This window comes from Haliotis rubra, unplaced genomic scaffold (genome assembly GCF_003918875.1).
Source record: "Haliotis rubra isolate DU_JTF1 unplaced genomic scaffold, ASM391887v1 Scf339, whole genome shotgun sequence".
NCBI classification, from domain to species: Eukaryota; Metazoa; Mollusca; class Gastropoda; order Lepetellida; family Haliotidae; genus Haliotis; species Haliotis rubra.
Window position 1 is genome coordinate 260,556 of NW_025767012.1, and position 22,664 is coordinate 283,219.

The following is a 22,664-nucleotide window of genomic DNA, read 5'->3' on the forward strand; positions in this document are numbered from 1 at the left end:
TGTCATAAAAAAATGTCCTTTTCCTTGATAAAGTGATTCATGAGAGCTATTATGAAATAGTATCTATTCCGTTCATCGTGTGTTTGAGTTCCAGAATCATGTGTCATCTCTGATCCTTGATTTGTCAATATCATACAAATGCTCGCTATTTCAAAGGAAAACGCCTCTTCTCTGCGTCGCTCTCCCGATAGTTGACATTATGTGAAATAGAGTTAAGAGAATGCCAAACGTACTCACTCACTGTGCAGGCAGAAGGTACATGTGAATCTCTTTCAGTTTATGCACAATCCTGAATGAGTATGTGCGTCCGTGCGTGTGACTGAAAGGTGGATATTAATATCGTCTTCACTGTCTGCTTAAGCCTTGGCGACCAGCTTTTCATCTGTTCAGTTGATAGCTGTGTCAATCATGGGTGTCGTACTTCAGTTTTAGACGAAGTCGTATATATTAATTCACAAATGAAGAGATTTCAATCAATGTATATCATATAGAACAACAACTCTTACCTGGTATGTAGAACATATTTTACTATCGTTGAACTTGTCATTGACCATGAGCAAATTATGCTGAGAGTGTCCATCTCATGACCAGTTCAAGTGCTCAGTCCTGAGCTGGAGACGTCAGAACAGTGGACCGGTGTGCAATAGACTGGCAGCCCTAAAGATCGCACAAGGCCTGGGATGCCGCTCCACCAGCAGATTGTTGTTCAGAGCTAGAGTGTCAGCACAGACCACCAGGATTCGACTGTGCACAGACACATAAGACCATACACATGACCTGTCCTGACACGATTTCATTGTGCTCCACGTTTACGGTGGATATCAAGTTTGTTTTAAATTTGGTTGGGTATGTGAACTTCAAAATAGGAATAGATACAGTTTATTCATTTTGTTTATTGATCACATAAAACATATTACAACCAGACACGGTCCTTTTTAGGACCAATACTTCTTTTGGTCTTATTTTGTGTGCTAAAATGAAGAGAAAGAGAAACAAGAATGTGAATAAATGGCCATAAATACTCATAGACATAAAGACAAATATATATATTCCTTTGTATCATTGTGAATAAAGCCTCTGGTTATGTGTATCAGATGGTGGTAGGTTGGTTGGTTCTGCGTATCAGATGGTGGTAGACTGGGTGGTTCTGTGTATCAGATGGTGGTAGACTGGGTTGGTTCTGTGTATCAGATGGTGGTAGACTGGATGGTTCTGTGTATCAGATGGTGGTAGACTGGTGGGTTCTGTGTATCAGATGGTGGTAGACTGGATGGTTCTGTATATCAGATGGTGGTAGACTGGCTGGTTCTGTGTATCAGATGGTGGTAGACTGGTTGGTTCTGTGTATCAGATGGTGGTAGACTGGTTAGTTCTGTGTATCAGATGGTGGTAGACTGGGTGGTTCTGTCTGGTGGGTTCTGTGTATCAGATGGTGGTAGACTGGGTGGTTCTGTGTATCAGATGGTGGTAGACTGGTTGGTTCTGTGTATCAGACGGTGGTAGACTGGATGGTTCTGTGTATCAGATGGTGGTAGACTGGTGGGTTCTGTGTATCAGATGGTGGTAGACTGGTTGGTTCTGTGTATCAGACGGTGGTAGACTGGGTGGTTCTGTGTATCAGATGATGGTAGACTGGTTGGTTCTGTGTATCAGACGGTGGAAAACTAGTTGGTTCTGTGTATCAGATGGTGGTAGACTGGCTGGTTCTGTGTATCAGATGGTGGTAGACTGGGTGGTTTTGTGTATCAGATGGTGGTAGACTGGTTGGTTCTGTGTATCAGATTTTGGTAGACTGGTTGGTTCTGTGTATCAGATGGTGGTAGACTGGATGGTTCTGTGTATCAGATGGTGGTAGGCTGGTTGGTTCTGTATATCAGGTGGTGGTAGACTGGTTGGTTCTGTTAATCAGATGGTGGTAGACTGGATGGTTCTGTGTATCAGATGGTGGTAGACTGGGTGGTTCTGTGTATCAGATGGTGGTAGACTGGGTGGTTCAGCGTATCAGATGGTGGTAGACTGGTTGGTTCTTTGTATCAGATGGTGGTAGACTGGTTGGTTCTGTGTATCAGACGGTGGTAGGCTGGGTGGTTCTGTGTATCAGATAGTTGTTGACTGGATGGTTTTGTATATCAGATGGTGTGTAAATGATGATCTCCGATGAACTGCAGCTTAGGCTATCATCTTTGTCGCCTTGAATATACAGAAAATGAACTTGTTTAATTAAACAATAGGTAAATATATGAATTCACTCAGAGACACATCGCGTTACAGGGATGTTACTTGGGATGTTACTTGGGATGTTACTGGGATGTTACAGGGATGTCACAGGGATGTTACTTGGGATGATACAGGGATGTTACTTGGGATGTTACAGGGATGTTTCTTGGGATGTTACAGGGATGTTACAGGGATGTTACTTGGGATGTTACAGGGATGTTACTTGGGATGTTACAGGGATGTTACTTGGGATGTTACAGGGATGTTACTTGGGATGTTACACATATTGCGGAACAAAGAAGCTGCGGGCCTTGTTTTCAGATAAACATTTAAAGTGACATCCGTGGACAATACTAGGACTCTATTGTAGATATATGTAAAGTGAAGATTTTTTCACCGTTTTTGACAATTAATTAGTAAGCGTCAGTGTCTTCAGAATGTTTGTCCCTGACGTCTAAACTAAGATACACCAAGCCATCACATACCCATGTGTAAAGGCCACCTGCTGCTGCTGCCACAGTCACAACTCTTTCTAGTGAGCATTCCTGGAGCATTGTCCTGGCTTTGGCCACAGTGCCCGGGGGTATGGAACTGGCGTCCATGTTCTCCATCTGCTGCTGTAGACCATCCTTCCCCGCACCAGCCATCACACGCTGGCATACCTTATAGTTCTGGAGGAAAACCAATAATACATAAATGTAAGGGATATAACCTCGGATAGACACCGATCGTCAGACTGGGACAAATGTCCTATATATTGGCAATATATTCAATAGCATCTGGTTACGATAATACCCGTCATGTCACATGAATTGTTCCACGCATAGATACATATTCCACAGATATTACATTGTATATATGTATAACCCCCTCCCACCTCAACATCCACATCTCCCATATCTCCCCTGTATCACAGTATGTCTCACCCTACCTCAGCCTCCTTCTCCGGGTAGCCCACCTCAACATCCACATCTCCCATCTCTCTCCTGTATCACAGCATGTCTCACCCTACCTCAGCCTCCTTTTCCGGGTAGCCCACCTCAACATCCACATCTCCCATCTCTCCCCTGTATCACAGTATGTCTCACCCTACCTCAGCCTCCTTCTCCGGGTAGCCCAGCAAGAGGAGTGTCACTGTCAGGAGGTCTTTAACCAGCTGAGGAGGATTGCTTAGTGACTTCAATACCTGGACATCCTCTTTTTTAATCATAGTTGGTGGTGCCTCTTTGTTGCTAACTTCCTACTGCGTGATCTGTAATACAGAATAGAAACGAATAAAAACCGTTTCTTTTCCCAATTAGTTGCGATACTGATACGGATTGGCCTGCGTTACCAGGTTTCGGCTTGGTGGACAATAATCTTTGTTCTAGTTAGATTTCCTTTTTACAATAGAGACCTGTGAAGATCCGGGTTAGAATTGATCTTCAGCAACCCATGCTTGTCGTTAGAGGCGACTAACGGGATCGGATGGTCAGGCTCGCTGACTTGGTTGAGATATGTCATTGTATCCCGATTGCGTAGATCGATGCTCATGCTGTTGGTAAGTGGATTGTCTGATCCAGACTATTTACAGATTATTTACAAACCGCCACCATATAGCTGGAATATTGCTGAGTGCGGCAATCGCATTGAATGATCAACGTTTCATGTCACCTATTTGGGACAAGAACGGTTGTAGTATGTCTATGAAAACTATACATTATCAAGATACATCTCTTAATGGCAAGATGAACATCTTCCCAGAACTGTTGCTGTTATGATGGTCATGTCCCATTAGTCATACTCCCACTAGTCATACGCCGAGTAGTCATACTCCCACTAGTCATATGGCAAATGAGGGATTAATTAACACAACAACAGGCATATACCCTTTGTGCAAAATGGACTAGCCCGCTTATTGGAGAGTTTGAGGTTAGTTTAATCACTAACACTGAGAATGCCACAGTCTTGGGTAATGAAAACATATGAACGAATGTTATTGAAGTAAATTACATTGAAGTTATATGACCATAATACACCACAACCGTTGATAAACAAAACAATCAATGTCAAACTCTACTGAATTTGATTGAGTTTACTCAATCTCGTAAAGAAACATGAACTAGTGCATAAAAGTTCCATGTTATAGACTCTAGCATATCACTCTTGTTATCATGACAGGATTGATTGAAGTGGAATACGTTCCCTCTAGGCGAGGTACACAACAGGTACTGTTTCAAGGTCACCTTCACAACAAGAATTCTACAAAGGAAGACAGTATCCACTGTAAGTGTGTTGCGAAGACTTGCCGTGGTAGAGTTACTACAGTTGGAAACCATGTCAGGAACTCCACTCCTCACAACCATGGCCCACAAGAACCTGACTCGGTGAGATTCATCAGCAACAGGAGGAAGAGGGCCAGAGAAGAGATTACCCCAATACCAACCCTGTATCAGGAAGCAGTTGCTTCAGAAAATCCTGACGAGGTTCCTCATCTACCATCCTATGCAAGCATTAGCAGTGCCCTCTACCGACAAAGGAGACACACCATACCAGCACTCCCCCAGACAAGAGGTGATGTGGAACTTGATGGGAAGTGGACAGAGACAGCTGATGGCCAACCTTACCTGTTGTTTGCAGATGGTGAATACGGCGAAAAGATGTTAGTCTTTTCCTCTATGGATCCGCTGACTCTTTTGCAGTCAGCAGATAATCTGTACATGGATGGTACTTTTTCATCATGTCCAGCCCTGTGGAATCAGGTTGATATAATTCATGCCAGCAGAGGTTCGAAGACATACCCCTTGGTGTTTGCCCTTCTTCCCGATCGCCAGAGAATAACCTACTGCCGGCTTTTCACAGGCTGAAGGAAGAAGTACAGCAGACGCCCAACAGAATCCTCGTTCCTGCCTCCGTTCAGATCGACTTTGAGCAAGCCGCCATTCGAGCTATCGAGGCTGAGTTTCCTGCAGCCAAAGTGAGAGGATGCTACTTTCACTTCAGCCAAGCCATCTGGAGGAAAGTACAAGACCTGGGGCTTGCTGTTCTGTACCAGGAGGACCCAGACGTCACACTCTGGGTCAGAAGAGCATCATCCCTAGCACTGTTACCAGAAGATGATGTGCAAGATGCCTGGGTCGACGCCATGGACAGTACGCCAGAAGTAGACAACGCCCAGAGATTGAATGACTACTTTGTGACAACTTGGATTGATGATGACGCAAGATTCCCCATCCCTCTATAGAATCACCACCGCAACGTTGGACCTCGAACGAATAATAATCTTGAAGGCTTCCACTACCGTATGAACAAGACTCTGCCGATTGCGGGACCAACTTGAGGCAGGCCAGAAAAAAACTGTTCAATTTCTGGTTGCTGTTGGCTACCTCTACCCAACTGACCATTAATGGCGAACTGTGAATTTAAAGGTCACATGTAACCAAAAAATCAAACATAATCAAAACACAATTATCACTTCTTCATGACATATAATATGCATTGCTGATTATGAAAAAACAAATAAACAAAATTATAAGCGTATAATCGCAAATCAAAAGTGCAATATTTTGTACTAGGGGATACCGAACCCAGTCAGAGCGGGTGGGTGTGCACTCAAGTGTAACGGCTGGTTCATGAGCAGATGCTTCCTTCACGGCTCATTGTGTGTGTATACATAGAGATGCTGGGTTTTGTAAATACATGCTCATTTTTTTGTGTATAACATTTAGCAATCAACAGACATCATAACATGTCATGTGTTCAAGTATCACACCTGCCTGTCTGTGTACTTACATAATGTGACAGAGACCGAACTTGGGCCATAAATCAATGCGTTTTGTTTATGGTGTATAGCCTGATTGGTGTTAAGTTCAAATTGCATGTGGTCAGTGATCGCAGTTGTGTATTGAATATTGTCATTAGCAGACAGGCAGGCAGACACACAGGTGTCAATAAAACAAGACATTGAGTTTTGTCTGTGACAGCGACATATCTATATCACAGTTAGAAATTGTGTCAACGCTAAATAATGACATTGCTTTTAAGTATCGAACTGAGAAAGTGACTCGGTAAGAAGAACGTGTGGTGAAATAGACAAATGAAATTATATAAACAGTTTATTTACTGTCATAACATATAAAAAGCTCGCGCCTGTGAGATATCAACAAAACATTATGAAAATAGCTCACACCAAAGCCTTCACCGAGTATTCACCAGACAGCCCGCTTCCAAGTTGCGCGAACCTATTTCACTGCGCACGTGCTATGAGCGCAGCCCAGCTGTTAAACCCGTATTCCCCAGAAAAGTCTGGGGAAAATTAGTGAAACGTTTGAACTCCGATTTCGCGCGTTTTTTTTCATCGCGTTCTTTTTCAACTTTATAAGTTGAATTAGCATTTTTGACGATTTGTTTCCGTAAGTCCATACCGAAAGGTATCAGAATCTGCAAAGTTGTGTTTTACGTTGCATGTGACCTTTAAGTAATTTATAATAATGCTGTAGACAGAAGAAGAAATTTTATTCAAGTGTCCAGTTCTTACAATATGATAAAAGCACTATAAGTGCTAAGATAAGACACACACACACACACACACACACACACACACACACACACACACACACACACACACACACACACACACACACACACACACACACACACACACACACACACACACACACACACACACACACACACACACACACACACACACACATATATATATTGTGAAACATTTACATTTAAGTGTACAGATTATGTATGTAAACTTTGCTGAAAACAGAAGTTTTCAAGTGACTATTCAATATGTCACCATTTTAATATGTATACTTTGCTGAAGACAGATCATTAAAGTTCACTGATGTGAAGCTGTATTTTTGTTTCTTGGATCATTCCATTTTATTACAAAGTTATTACAAAGGTAGTTGTTGGTGCAGTCAACCATACCATATGTTGTTTTAACCCATGGGACGTATAACTAATGGGAGGACACCGTTATGATCCACAAAACTACCCCCACAGCTACACCAAATGCCTATAGGAATGTACTTACCTGCCCCCTTCAGGTATGAGTTTAGCCACTGATGTCAGGCTTTATATATCAATGGGACTCTCTAGAATGATCAACACGTATATAGGTATGACCAATGCGGTGTGGTCAGGTTATGGAATAAGGTAATTCTGGAAAAACCCAGCAAGTAATCCGGTTTCTGAAGCTTGAGCCAATTCAGTGTGAACAATGTTCTTTACAATGGGGATCAAAACAAAACAATACTGAACTGTTAAGCACCTGCCAGCTCAACCGGAACTTTTTGGCCCCGGTGTGCACAGGGAAGATTTGAAACAAAAGCTTGTTAGTTATGTGGTCATTTGGTGTGGATGGTATAATGACAACAGGGATATTGGTCTGTGTAGAATACATTATCTAACACTGAAGTACGATGTTATGTGGACAGTTGGTGTGGATGGTATAATGACAACAGGGATATTGGTTGTGTAGAATACATTATCTAACACTGAAGTACGATGTTATGTGGTCATTTGGTGTGGATGGTATAATGACAACAGGGATATTGGTTGTGTAGAATACATTATCTAACACTGAAGTACGATGTTATGTGGTCATTTGGTGTGGATGGTATAATGACAACAGGGATATTGGCTGTGTAGAATACATTATCTAACACTGAAGTACATTGTTATGTGGACAGTTGGTGTGGATGGTATAATGACAACAGGGATATTGGCTGTGTAGAATACATTATCTAACACTGAAGTACGATGTTATGTGAGATGGTAATTCATGATTAAAGTTGTAGTTGTATTACTTTGAGGTCAGTGGTGTGCTAGTTATTATACACACACAAAAAAAACCCGCAACACCTATGATTTTGAGTGGCATTTTCGAAGTTGGGCAGTACAATATTGAGACTTTATGGATAACAAATTCCTTTTGTTCGTACATCTATGACCTTGATCACCTCCCTTTGTTCACTCTCTGGCTCCATCATCTCCTAACCAAATATAATTTTTTATTTTGTTTTATTTTCATTTTATGTTACAGTTTCCATTACAGCAGCTTTATGTTCTCCAGTTAAAAGTATTTTAAGTGTATAGTGAGTAGTGTTGATATAAATACATAGTGTGTACATTACCTCTGATATATATAGTACACATATATACAAAGCACATATACAGTCAGTCAGTTATAGCATTTCGAAAAAGTAAATGGAGGGATGACCAGAAAGAATGAAAACTTGCATAGTTACAATTAGCAAAAGGAAAAGCAATAAAGTTTGAAATTTCATAATATTTTAATACTTCTTTTTGAAACCATATATTATTGGGTTTCACTGCTTTCTTACTACATTTATACAACATATATTTGATTATTATTATCACCACATTAAGAGGGTTATTATGTTTACCTTTAAATCCAAATGATATATGTTCTTTACTTAAATGAATTTTACTTTCCATGTATCCTTCAAACCATTCAGTAAATTTTGTCCAAATATCTATTGCATATTGACTGGATCGTTACACAATGAACATGCTGGTGACTTAACATAGCCAATCTTATATAAATAACAATTAGTGCTAAGAATATTATGTAAAATCTTAAACTGCAACCATCTTAAGTCACTGCTTTGTGTACATCTTTTTGCCATCAAACTATAATTTATCCATTCTGTTTCAGTAATGTGTTTATTAAGATAAAGCTCACATTTGCTATAGCTTTTAAGTTTTGTAAATTTTGAATTTTGCAAAATTTCGTAAAATAATATACTACCTGAAGTACTGTTTATTTTAGAAATATTATAAGGTAATATTGGTTTTTGAGAGATCTCTTGTATTTGACTAAAGTTAATTCTTTGTAAGTATCGGGCGATCGATTGTTTCAACCCTTGAAATGTTAAAAAGTCTGTATTCAAAGTATATTTTTGAATATATTCATGGAAATTAAACCAATTTCCTGTATCGTTGAAGAACTCGTTAATATATGTTATACCTTTTTTCATACCAATGGGAAAAATATACTGGCTCATTATCAATTGTTATGTTATTATTGTACCAAATTGACTTATTCATCACAGCCGTAACAGATAGTTCAATATTATCACAACAATTTAAATATGATGCGTATAATGACAGTGTTTCTTTCCAAAACTGATTGTGGATATTTTGAACAATATTGTTTTCTATGTAGATAACATAACAAAATTTACTATTTTTGCCTCAACTAAATGAACATAAGAGAAACATGCCCATTTGGACTTACTAACAGATAGTGTTTTGATCCAACAAAGTTTCTGAGTTGCAATCACCTTTTCTAATATGGGTACACTTATGCCACCATACTTAGTCTGTAATGACATTGTATCTCTCTTGACTTTATCTGGTTTAAATATGATCATTATCTTGTTTTCTGCGTTACATTCAGTATATCTCTCCACTTAATGTTACATTCCTGCTTGACAACGGTACACGAATCTGTATCGAAACGTCGCACTCGCGAAATAAAAGAAGTTGTTATCCATAAAGTGTGTCAGTATTGAAATTAACATAGCCATTTACATTCATTGCATAATTATTGTATTTGTTTGTATGATTAGTTTTATCTCCCGGGCGTATATCTTCCAAGTTTAGATATGCACGTGCTACGATCAAAGGCGAGCATCATGTTCAGCACGTATATCAGTCCTTAAGCAAAACTCAGGTGTCACTAAACTGTTCTTAAGTGCGATAACTTGGAAAATCAATTAATTTCGTTGTTGATAAGCGAGTATGACAACTGTACAAAGATGGCATTCGGTATTTGGAATGCTGGTATGCCCCTTGAGGGCAAGATCACCATCCATCTACTTTCAGCCGATTGGCCAGGAAACATCAACAAACTAATGACGTTATGGACGGTCAGACTTCATCCGTCACGTCAAGTGTGACTTCCACACCGAGGTTTGTCCAACAGAACATTCCGAATTTGCCTTAAGTGGGCCCGGTACAGAGCCAGACGACCTTTCAGACGTCCATTGATATCCCCAGAGCACCAGCAGCACGACTAACTTGGTGTCAAGGTCGACGTCTTGTCATGAGGAATGGTCAACAGGACGGACGAAAGACGATTCCTTTGTTCCTGGCCGATGGCTGGGTTCGTGTTTGGCGCCGCAGAAACACTGCATATGCACAAGGGAATATCTTGGAGCAAGTAACGTTTGGCGGGGTTTCATTGATGGCGTGGGGGTGCCTCTCACGTGATTGTAAACTTGACGTTGTGACCATTAGGCAAAACCTGAATGGACAACGATATTTTACTGTTGTTGGGTCACATTTCGATGATCATCCTATGAGCACAAAGCCGTTCTTCATGGACAAAAATGACAGTGTACACTGTACGTATGCCGGGTTTTTGTTGTTACATAAAAAGGCGGAAATAACTTATTATGGCTCGCCAGAGAGATCCAGCTCTCCATCGAGAATGAAACATAATACCTAAACGTCTGATACAATCTGTGAGACGGAGTAGGGATGTTATTGTAGTTGGCACAGTTTCCACATTGTGTTGGGTTATTAATATTTATGCGATTTCCTGAAGACTGTATGCCAGAATCTTGACAATGTCCGCACACTTCAGCACTACTTAATTTTGCCAGTTTTGCTTCTCTGATTAAACTGCAGTTTTTCGTTCTTTTGGCTTTTTGATTTGCCAATTAAATTATTCCATGTGTGTCAGTTTGTCCAAATACTGAGTTAACTTGAGGCTTTGATAGGTTTCCTTAGCTAGGATTAATGGTAACATATTGGTGACGTGTAGACGGCCATACAGAGGACCTATCCTGACGAGAATTCATTGTGCTCGACGTTTACGATGGATCCGCAGACATGCCAGATTTAAACAAAGGCACTGGGATTTAATGTAATAAGAGTCAAGTTTGTTTTAGATTTAGCAGAGTATGTGAAAATCAAAGGGGAATAAATACATATTATTAATTTAGTTTATTGATCACATAAAACATAATCACCAGACACGTTACTTGTTAGGACCTATACTTCTTTCGGTCTTACTTTTTGTGCTATAAAGGAAGAACAAGAGAAAAGGGAATAAGAATATATGGCTATAAATACTCTTGGCAAATATACAAATATATATCCTTTGTATAGTCGTGTATAAAGTCTCTGGTTCTGTGTAGTCAGACGGATGGTTCTGTGTATCAGATGGTGGTAGACTGGGTTGGTTCTGTGTATCAGATGGTGGGAGACTGGGTGGTTCTGTGTATCAGATGGTGGTAGACTGGATGGTTCTGTGTATCAGATGGTGGTAGACTGGGTGGTTCTGTGTATGAGATGGTGATAGACTGGTTGGCTCTGTGTATCAGATGGTGGTAGACTGGGTGGTTCTGTGTATCAGATGGTGGTAGGCTGGTTGGTTCAGTGTATCAGATGGTGGTAGACTGGATGGGTCTGTGTATCAGATGGTGGTAGACTGGTTGGTTCTGTGTATCAGATGGTGGTAGACTGGGTGGTTCTGTGTATCAGATGGTGGTAGACTGGGTTGTTCTGTGTATCAGATGGTGGTAGACTGGGTGGTTCTGTGTATGAGATGGTGATAGACTGGTTGGCTCTGTGTATCAGATGGTGGTAGACTGGGTGGTTCTGTGTATCAGATGGTGGTAGACTGGGTGGTTCTGACTGATTGGTTCTGTGCATCAGATTGTGGTAGACTGGTTCGTTCTGTGTATCAGATGGTGTTTGACTGGGTGGTTCTGTGTATCAGACGGTGATAGGCTGGTTGGTTCTGTGCATCAGATGGTGGTAGACTGGTTGGTTCTGTGCATCAGATGGTGGTAGACTGGTTAGTTCTGTGTATCAGATGGTGGTAGACTGGGTGGTTCTGTGTATCAGATGGTGGTAGACTGGATGGTTCTGTGTATCAGATGGTGTTTGACTGGGTGGTTCTGTGTATGAGATGGTGGTAGACTGGTCGGCTCTGTGTATCAGATGGTGGTAGACTGGGTTGTTCTGTGTATCAGATGGTGGTAGGCTGGTTGGTTCTGTGTATCAGATGGTGGTAGGTTGACTGGTTCTTTTTATGAGATGGTGGTAAGCTGGTTGGTTCTGTATATCACATGGTGTATAAATGAAGATCTCCGATGAACTGGAGCTAGGCTATCATCATTGCCACCTTGAATATATATGGAAAAAAGACTTGTTAAATTAAACAATAGGTGCCACAAATTATGAATAAGTGAACAGAAAATTATCTCGGAGACGTAGCACGTTGCTGGGATGTTACTATCAACATGTAGTAGTCATGTGGAACATAGGAGTGAGTGAGTGAGTACGCTTTTACGTCGCTTTTAGCAATATTCCTGCAATATCACGGCGGGGGACACCAGAAATGGGCTTCACACACTGTATCCATGTGGGAAAATGTACCCAGAGCTTCGTCGTGACAAGCGAACACTTTAACCACTAGGCTTCCCCACCGCCCCTGGAACATAGGAAGCTGTGTCTGTTTCAGATAAACATTTAACGTGACCGTGAATAACACTGAGGCTGACTATTGTCAATATGTCACGTGAACTTGACCATTTGTGTCAGTTCATTAGTTAGTGGATGGTTCCGTGTATCAAATGGTGGTAAGTTGGTGGGTTCCGTGTATAAGATGATGCATAAATGATCTCCGATGAACTGGAGCTTAGGCTGCACCATTGTCGCCTTAAATATATCGAAAACCTGTTTAATTAAACAATAGGTGCCAGAAATTGTGAATAAGTGAACAGAAACTTTATGAATTAACCAGGAGACCCAGCGCGTCCCTGTGATGTTACGTATTAGCATATATTAGAATTGTGAAATATAGGAAAGTGTGTTTATTTCAGATACTCATTGAACTAGGACTCGCTACTGTGAAAATGTAAAGACAGGGTTTCATCACCTTTTCTTTGTCAGTTAATTTATTAGCGTCAGTGTCTTTAGAGTGTCACTGAAGTATTGTGTGAAGTGAAGGTTTCTTCAGTGTCTTCAGAATGTTTGTCACTGACGTCTAAACTTAGATACACCAAGCTATCACATACCCATTTGTATAGGCCACCTGCAGCTTTTGATACACACACAACCTTTGCTAGTGAGCATTCCTGGAGCATTGTCCTGACTTTGGCCACAGTGTCTGGAGGTATGGAGATGGCGTCCATGTTCTTCATCTGCTGCAGCAGACCATCCTTCCCCGCGCCAGCCAACACACGCTGGCATACCTTATAGTTCTGGAGTAAAACCAATAATACATAAATTGTGGTAATAATGATCACCAGGTCGAGATGAGCATCAGCGAATCATGGTTAAGGAAAATTATTACCAGGTTGAGATGAGCATCAGCTAATCGTTGCTCAAGACAATTATCACCAGGTCGAGATGAGCATTAGCGATTCATGGTTAAGGAAAATTATTACCAGGTTGAGATGAGCATCAGCTAATCGTTGCTCAAGACAATTATCACCAGGTCGAGATGAGCATTAGCGATTCATGGTTAAGGAAAATTATTACCAGGTTAAGATGAGCATCAGCTAATCGTTGCTCAAAACAATTATCATCAGGTCGAGATGAGCATCAGCGAATCATGGTTAAGACAATTATCATCAGGTCGAGATGAGCATCAGCGAATCATGGTTAAGACAATTATCACCAGGTCGAGATGAGCATCAGCGAATCTTAGTTAAGGAAAATTATCACCCGGTTGAGATGAGCATCAGCTAATCGTTGCTCAAAACAATTATCATCAGGTCGAGATGAGCATCAGCGAATCATGGTTAAGACAATTATCATCAGGTCGAGATGAGCATCAGCGAATCATGGTTAAGGAAAATTATTACCAGGTTGAGATGAGCATCAGCTAATCGTTGCTCAAGACAATTATCACCAGGTTGAAATGAGCATCAGCTAATCGTTGCTCAAGACAATTATCACCAGGTCGAGATGAGCATCAGCGAATCATGGTTAAGGAAAATTATTACCCGGTTGAGATGAGCATCAGCTAATCGTTGCTCAAAACAATTATCACCAGGCTGAGATGAGCATCAGTCAATCTTGGATTGGGTCAAGAAGATTATCACTAGGTTGATAGAACTTAAGCGTGTCTGCTTTGTTAATTTGTTGTAGTGATATAATCTTTTAAACATTATTTTGGACATGGAAAAATATCAATTATTAGTATTGACGTATGCCACGTATTAGGCTGTATGTACAGTTCAAAACTATTTTGTAGTGAGTGTGATTTTCTGCCGCCTAAAGCAGTAATCCAACAATATTAGGGCAGGAGCATCACACATTGCAACCATAAAGGGACTGGAACCCGGGTCTTTTAACCTCAAGGCTAACTCAAAGCCCCGAAACATTAATGCACTGCGCAAATCTAAAATGGCCATTAAAACACGCTTATAATCATCACTGTATGTACAAAATATTGTTATTTAGATTATTTCGTTTGTCATCTTTTTTTATTTTTTATTTTTTTAAATTTTAATTTATTCTACTTTTTTATTAAATCACCCCGGCGAGACTTACTGCAGCCTGTTTCTCCGAGTAACCCAGTAGCAGCAGTGTCACTGTCAGGAGCTCTTTCACCAGCTGAGGTGGGCAAGATAGTGCCTTTAATTCCGTCAAATCGTTTTTGTCGACCGTATATGCTGCCTTTGCCATGATGTCGTCTTTCGAATTCGAATAATCTACAACAAAGAGTTATTTTTTTAAACTACTTGTCACCTTGGCTACAAATGAAAAATTGGAGCTCTCTCCTAAAAGCGTTTTAAATAGACCTACAAATACACATGCTTTCCATTTATCCATGGCTATCATTTATCATTTATCCATCACCAATCAGTGCTGATCATCCCTTGCCTTCCCTTTGGCCATTACCAGTCAGTGCTGATCATCCCCTGCCTTCCCTTGGCCATTACCAGTCAGTGCTGATCATCCCCTGCCTTCCCTCTGGCCATTACCAGTCAGTGCTGATCATCCCCTGCCTTCCCTTTGGCCATTACCAGTCAGTGCTGATTATCCCCTGCCTTCCCTTGGATATTACCAGTCAGTGCTGATCATCCCCTGCCTTCCCTCTGGCCATTACCACTCAGTGCTGATCATCCCCTGCCTTCCCTCTGGCCATTACCAGTCAGTGCTGATCATCCCCTGCCTTCCCTTTGGCCATTACCAGTCAGTGCTGATCATCCCCTGCCTTCCCTTGGCCATTACCAATCAGTGCTGATCATCCCCTGCCTTCCCTTGGCCATTCCCAATCAGTGCTGATCATCCCCTGCCTTTCCTTGGCCATTACCAGTCAGTGCTGAACATCCCCTGCCTTCCCTCTGGCCATTACCAGTCAGTGCTGATCATCCCCTGCCTTCCCTCTGGTCATTACCAGTCAGTGCTGATCATCCCCTGCCTTCCCTTTGGCCATTACCAGTCAGTGCTGATCATCCCCTGCCTTCCCTCTGGCCATTACCAGTCAGTGCTGATCATCCCCTGCCTTCCCTCTGGCCATTACCAGTCAGTGCTGATCATCCCCTGCCTTCCCTCTGGCCATTACCAGTCAGTGCTGATCATCCCCTGCCTTCCCTCTGGCCATTACCAGTCAGATCAGTGCTACCAGTCAGTGCTGATCATCCCTGCCTTCCCTTGGCCATTACCAGTCAGTGCTGATCATCCCTGCCTTCCCTTGGCCATTTACTGCCTTCCCTTGGCCATTACCAGTCAGTGCTGATCATCCCTGCCTTCCCCCTACCAGTCAGTGCTGATCATCCCCTGCGAGCCTTCCCTTGGCCATTACCAGTCAGTGCTGATCATCCCTTGCCTTCCCTGCCTGATCATCCCCCCTCTGGCCATTACCAGTCAGTGCTGATCATCCCCTGCCTTCCCTCTGGCCATCACCAGTCAGTGCTGATCATCCCCTGCCTTCCCTTGGCCATTACCAGTCAGTGCTGATCATCCCTGCCTTCCCTTTGGCCATCACCAGTCAGTGCTGATCATCCCCTGCCTTCCCTCTGGCCATTACCAGTCAGTGCTGATCATCCCCTGCCTTCCCTTGGCCATTACCAATCAGTGCTGATCATCCCCTGCCTTCCCTTTGGCCATCACCAATCAGTCAGTGCTGATCATCCCTGCCTTCCTCTGGCCATCACCAATCAGTGCTGATCATCCCTGCCTTCCCTTTGGCCATCACCAGTCAGAGCTGATCATCCCCTGCCTTCCCTCTGGCCATTACCAGTCAGTGCTGATCATCCCCTGCCTTCCCTCTGGCCATTACCAATCAGTGCTGATCATCCCCTGCCTTCCCTCTGGCCATCACCAATCAGTGCTGATCATCCCCTGCCTTCCCTCTGGCCATCACCAATCAGTGCTGATCATCCCCTGCCTTCCCTTGGCCATCACCAATCAGTGCTGATCATCCCCTGCCTTCCCTTGGCCATAACCAATCAGTGCTGATCATCCCCTGCCTTCCCTCTGGCCATCACCAATCAGTGCTGATCATCCCCTGCCTTCCCTCTGGCCATCACCAATCAGTGCTGATCATCCCCTGCCTTCCCTTTGGCCATCACCAGTCAGAGCTGATCATCCCCTGCCTTCCCTCTGGCCATTACCAGTCAGTGCTGATCATCCCCTGCCTTCCCTCTGGCCATTACCAATCAGTGCTGATCATCCCCTGCCTTCCCTCTGGCCATCACCAATCAGTGCTGATCATCCCCTGCCTTCCCTCTGGCCATCACCAATCAGTGCTGATCATCCCCTACCTTCCCTTGGCCATAACCAATCAGTGCTGATCATCCCCTGCCTTCCCTTTGGCCATCACCAGTCAGTGCTGATCATCCCCTGCCTTCCCTCTGGCCATCACCAATCAGTGCTGATCATCCCCTGCCTTCCCTCTGGCCATCACCAATCAGTGCTGATCATCCCCTGCCTTCCCTTTGGCCATCACCAGTCAGTGCTGATCATCCCCTGCCTTCCAGTCCTGATCATGGCCATGGCCATACCAGTCAGTGCTGATCATCCCCTGCCTTCCCTTTGGCCATCACCAGTCAATGCTGATCATCCCCTGCCTTCCCTCTGGCCATTACCAGTCAGTGCTGATCATCCCCTGCCTTCCCTTTGGCCATCACCAGTCAGTGCTGATCATCCCCTGCCTTCCCTCTGCCCATTACCAGTCAGTGCTGATCATCCCCTGCCTTCCCTCTGGCCATCACCAGTCAGTGCTGATCATCCCCTGCCTTTCCTCTGGCCATTACCAGTCAGTGCTGATCATCCCCTGCCTTCCCTTTGGCCATTACCAGTCAGTGCTGATCATCCCCTGCCTTCCCTCTGGCCATCACCAGTCAGTGCTGATCATCCCCTGCCTTCCCTTTGGCCATTACCAGTCAGTGCTGATCATCCCCTGCTTTCCCTCTGGCCATCACCAGTCAGTGCTGATCATCCCCTGCCTTCCCTTTGGCCATCACCAGTCAGTGCTGATCATTCCCTGCCTTCCCATGGCCGTCACCAATCAGTGATAATTACCCAAGTATACACGACAAAATTAATCGTGTTACACCATTGAAACATGACAGTATCGTTAAGAGAATGTACACACCAACCACGTGCTAGCTATCTGCTACGCCCCAACTCACAAACATCACAATACAGTCATTAAAGCAGTACAGTATCGTTAAGAGAATGTACACACCAACCACGTGCTAGCTATCTGCTACGCCCCCACTCACAAACATCACAATACAGTCATTAAAGCAGTACAGTATCGTTAAGAGAATGTACACACCAACCACGTGCTAGCTATCTGCTACGCCCCCACTCACAAACATCACAATACAGTCATTAAAGCAGTACAGTATCGTTAAGAGAATGTACACGACAACCACGTGCTAGCTATGCACGACACCCCCACTCACAAACATCCCAATACAGTCATTAAAGCAGTACAGTATTGTTAAGAAAGGAATGTACGTATCAGTATTGTATCAGCTGTCTACGATCCCAGCTAGCTCACTTGGCTAAAATGGTAATCAAACACCTCAAGACATCACAAGGCAGCCACACAAGTATTGCTGTGACGTTAAAGGGAACGAAGATATGAGTCTACTCACATGTCCTGTCAGTGTAAATGTGTACATGGGTTTCAACTTTGGGCTATATATATACATCAACAGGACACTCTAGAACAATCAACACGGCTATAGGCATGATTAAGACAATGACGTCACGTTGTATTGTAGAAACATGTCGCAGTTCTGGAAACACCCGTAATGTAAGCCGGCAGGTTAAGTGTAGTCAAGCAAGAACAATGTCATTTACAATGTACAGTATGAACTTATGAAACTTGTAAGTATTGCTGTGTGTTCGACCCTCAAGACTTGTCGGCCTCCAGTGAGACCGTTGATCTGTTTTGATAAAGTTATGGTAAACATGTATCTTAATGAAGACTAGTATTGGAAACCTGATACCAAAATACCACTGACAGTTTGATTCTACAGTCAGTATAAGGTGGTAGAATCTATAGGTAAGTCAGCTGTATATTAAAACCAATGTACGTATTTCCTGAAGCATGCGCACAATTAATAATGTTGTTAAGATTTGACTTGTAATTAAATGTAGAAATATGGGTTGTTTGTTTTTATATTTACGATTTATTGCATGGAACTGTTCACACAGTCAGGCTATGTAGTATAATACATTGTAGGTTATGGCAAATCGGATATTTTACAAATGTAACTCTCGTATCCAAAATCGAAATTCCCAATCCTTTTCTCTTATGTGGGGCGGTGGGGTAGCCTAGTGGTTAAAGCGTTGGCTCGTCACGCCGAAGACCCGGGTTCGAATCCCCACATGGGTACAATGTGTGAAGCCCATTTCTGGTGTCCCCCGCTGTGATGTTGCTGGAATATTGCTAAAAGCGGCGTAAAACCAAACTCAGTCAGTCAGTCAGTCAGTCTTCTCTTATGTTGTTGTGGTGTAAGGTTATGTGCATGGATGCTCTCGAGTAGTGTTTGTTCGTTGTTTAACGCTGCACTCATCAATGTTCCAGCTATGTGGAAGCGGTCTGTAAATAATCAAGCCTGGACCAGACAATCCAGTGCCAACCAAGTCATTGAGCCTGACCTCCCGATCGGGTTCGTTGAAGTTGGACATGGTTGAAACGTTGTGGTTACCTGTTCTAAACTGTAACATACTGTTATAATTTGTCAAAATGCTATTTTCACTATTGCACATCTAAGTCATGTTACATTACGTTTATATTAAAATGAAGATGTACAATGTCACTTAAATCCATCTCTATATAATAGACATATACATAAAAACATCAAAATTATGACATTCAAATAACTCAACGTATTAATTAGTTGAGTACATGTACATATCAAAACATAGACAGATATGAAATATATAAATTGATAGATGTAAATAAGTAGATTTACTGAAGCTTTAAAAGTCAATGTCAAGAGCACTTTATAACAAGGTCAGCAGTTGTGGGAAGATCACTATTTACCCTGGTCTCTCAGCCTGGACCTATTTTGGAAGCGTGGCCACTTTTCCGGCCAGGTGAATATTATCATCGCTGATATATCACTGTTACAGCACCACTGGGGTTCAGTCTAAGTAAACTTAGGCTCAGTATTATTCCTTACATTGCTATAACTCCCGAGACCTTCTACTAGCGTTTGTTAGACTCAGTATAGCAGTGTAACGAACAATACTGAGACTATAGTCCGTTTGGTTTAAAATCGGACCGATGATTTGCAATCTAACTCGAAAACAACTAAACATAGAATACTCAATGAAACACTAATCATAATCATAACATCAGACCAACTCTGTGATTTTTTGCAGAATTTATGACCTAAAAATAAAAGTTGTTTAACAAACTATCATTAAAATTTGGACACAGTTCGCTATTAGGTACGAGGGAGGACTGCAATGGGAGGAACAGCCAGTGTAACGAAGCACGTGCACAAGTGCCGACAAAGTCATTTAGGAGATACACATACTGTGTTGAAAATATTAGAGGTATATAACGAAATAATAAAAGCTGAATGACTTTGATTAAGCAATAACAATCCAGTATTAATGGTAGAATTTTAATTGTATAATCTTTCCTAGTTGCTTGTTGATTTCAGACCGAATTGTTTACGGACAGATATATGATTGTTTTCTGACCCCTGCAACAAAACTATCATCGTCCCAGAGTTTGCCAGGAGAATATAACTCTACAAACAGATGTGCACTTACCATAGCTCCACACGATAAACGCAACAGATCTGTATTCCCGATTTACATGTATCACCATCTAGGACAGACTCCCAAGGCGCAACGGAAGGCATGGAGAAGACTTGAGTGATGCTACTGGTTGACAATGACCCTTATCTTCTGACTACTCTCGTTATGAAATTCTCGGTTCATGGTCTGTATTCTTTACAAATGTTTCCCCTCAAGTATTTACAGAGTTAAAAACAATCCAGGGCCTCTCCTGCAATGTACCACTTCCTAGCACAAACGTAGGTTGAAATGGTATTTTGAACAAAACTATAGTTATGAAGAACTTGAAATATCAGAATTACTCCGTTGTAAACGTTGATATTTCTTTCCTCGCGTAATAGACTTGGAGGGCTCTCTGGAGGTTTGGAAGTATGACCTCTGAGAATGGTTCCTCATTGTCCAGAAGAAAAATACTTTCTCCATTTCTAGAGTAACTCTCGTTTCAGATCACCAATCAGTCGGAACTTTCCAACTTGTGTAGAAAACGGGTTTTGTTTTCTTATTTTTCTCAAATTACGTTATTCGTGTGTTTCTACTTGGACTGGTTTTAGGTAGAGGATATAGTGTTTTCTTACCATCTGGGATCTTCCATTCGCCAGAGGCAATAACTTTTATGAAACATTGTCTTTACCGTTGATCATATCAGTCATGAATGTGTGTGTGTGCGTGTGCGAGTGTGCGTGAGTGCGTGTATGTGTGCGTGTGTGTGTGTGTGTGGTATGTAGGACATATTTTACTATCGTAGCACTTGTCATTGACCATAAACAAATTATGCTGAGAGTGTCCATCCCATGACCAGTTCAAGTGCTCAGTCCTGAGCTGGAGACGTCAGAACAGTGGACCGGTGTGCAATAGACTGGCAGCCCTAAAGATCGCACAAGGCCTGGGATGCCGCTCCACCAGCAGATAGTTGTTCAGAGCTAGAGTGTCAGCACAGACCACCAGGATTCGACTGTGCACAGACACATAAGACCATACACATGACCTGTCCTGACACGATTTCATTGTGCTCCACGTTTACGGTGGAATCAAGTTTGTTTTAAATTTGGTTGGGTATGTGAACTTCAAAATAGGAATAGACACAGTTTATTCATTTTGTTTATTGTTCACATAAAAAATATTACAACCAGACACGTTACTTTTTAGGACCAATACTTCTTTTGGTTTTATTGTGTGTGCTCAAATGAAGAAAAAGAGAAACAAGAATATAAATAAATGGCCATAAATACTCATAGACATAAAGACAAATATATATATTCCTTTGTATCATTGTGAATGTGTATCAGATGGTGGTAGGTTGGTTGGTTCTGCGTATCAGATGGTGGTAGACTGGTTGGTTCTGTGTATCAGATGGTGGTAGACTGGATGGTTCTGTGTATCAGATGGTGGTGGACTGGTTAGCTCTGTGTATCAGATGGTGGTAGACTGGTTAGTTCTGTGTATCAGATGGTGGTAGACTGGCTGGTTCTGTGTATCAGATGGTGGTAGACTGGCTGGTTCTGTGTATCAGATGGTGGTGGACTGGTTAGCTCTGTGTATCAGATGGTGGTAGACTGGTTAGTTCTGTGTATCAGATGGCGGTAGACTGGCTGGTTCTGTGTATCAGATGGTGGTAGACTGGTTGGTTCTGTGTATCAGATGGTGGTAGACTGGATGGTTCTGTGTATCAGATGGTGGTGGACTGGTTAGCTCTGTGTATCAGATGGTGGTAGACTGGTTAGTTCTGTGTATCAGATGGTGGTAGACTGGCTGGTTCTGTGTATCAGATGGTGGTAGACTGGCTGGTTCTGTGTATCAGATGGTGGTGGACTGGTTAGCTCTGTGTATCAGATGGTGGTAGACTGGTTAGTTCTGTGTATCAGATGGCGGTAGACTGGCTGGTTCTGTGTATCAGATGGTGGTAGACTGGGTGGTTCTGTGTATCAGATGGTGGTGGACTGGTTAGCTCTGTGTATCAGATGGTGGTAGACTGGTTAGTTCTGTGTATCAGATGGCGGTAGACTGGCTGGTTCTGTGTATCAGATGGTGGTAGACTGGATGGTTCAGTGTATCAGATGGTGGTAGACTGGCTGGTTCTGTGTATCAGATGGTGGTAGACTGGTTGGTTCTGTGTATCAGATGGTGGTAGACTGGGTGGTTCTGTGTATCAGATGGTGGTAGACTGGTTAGCTCTGTGTATC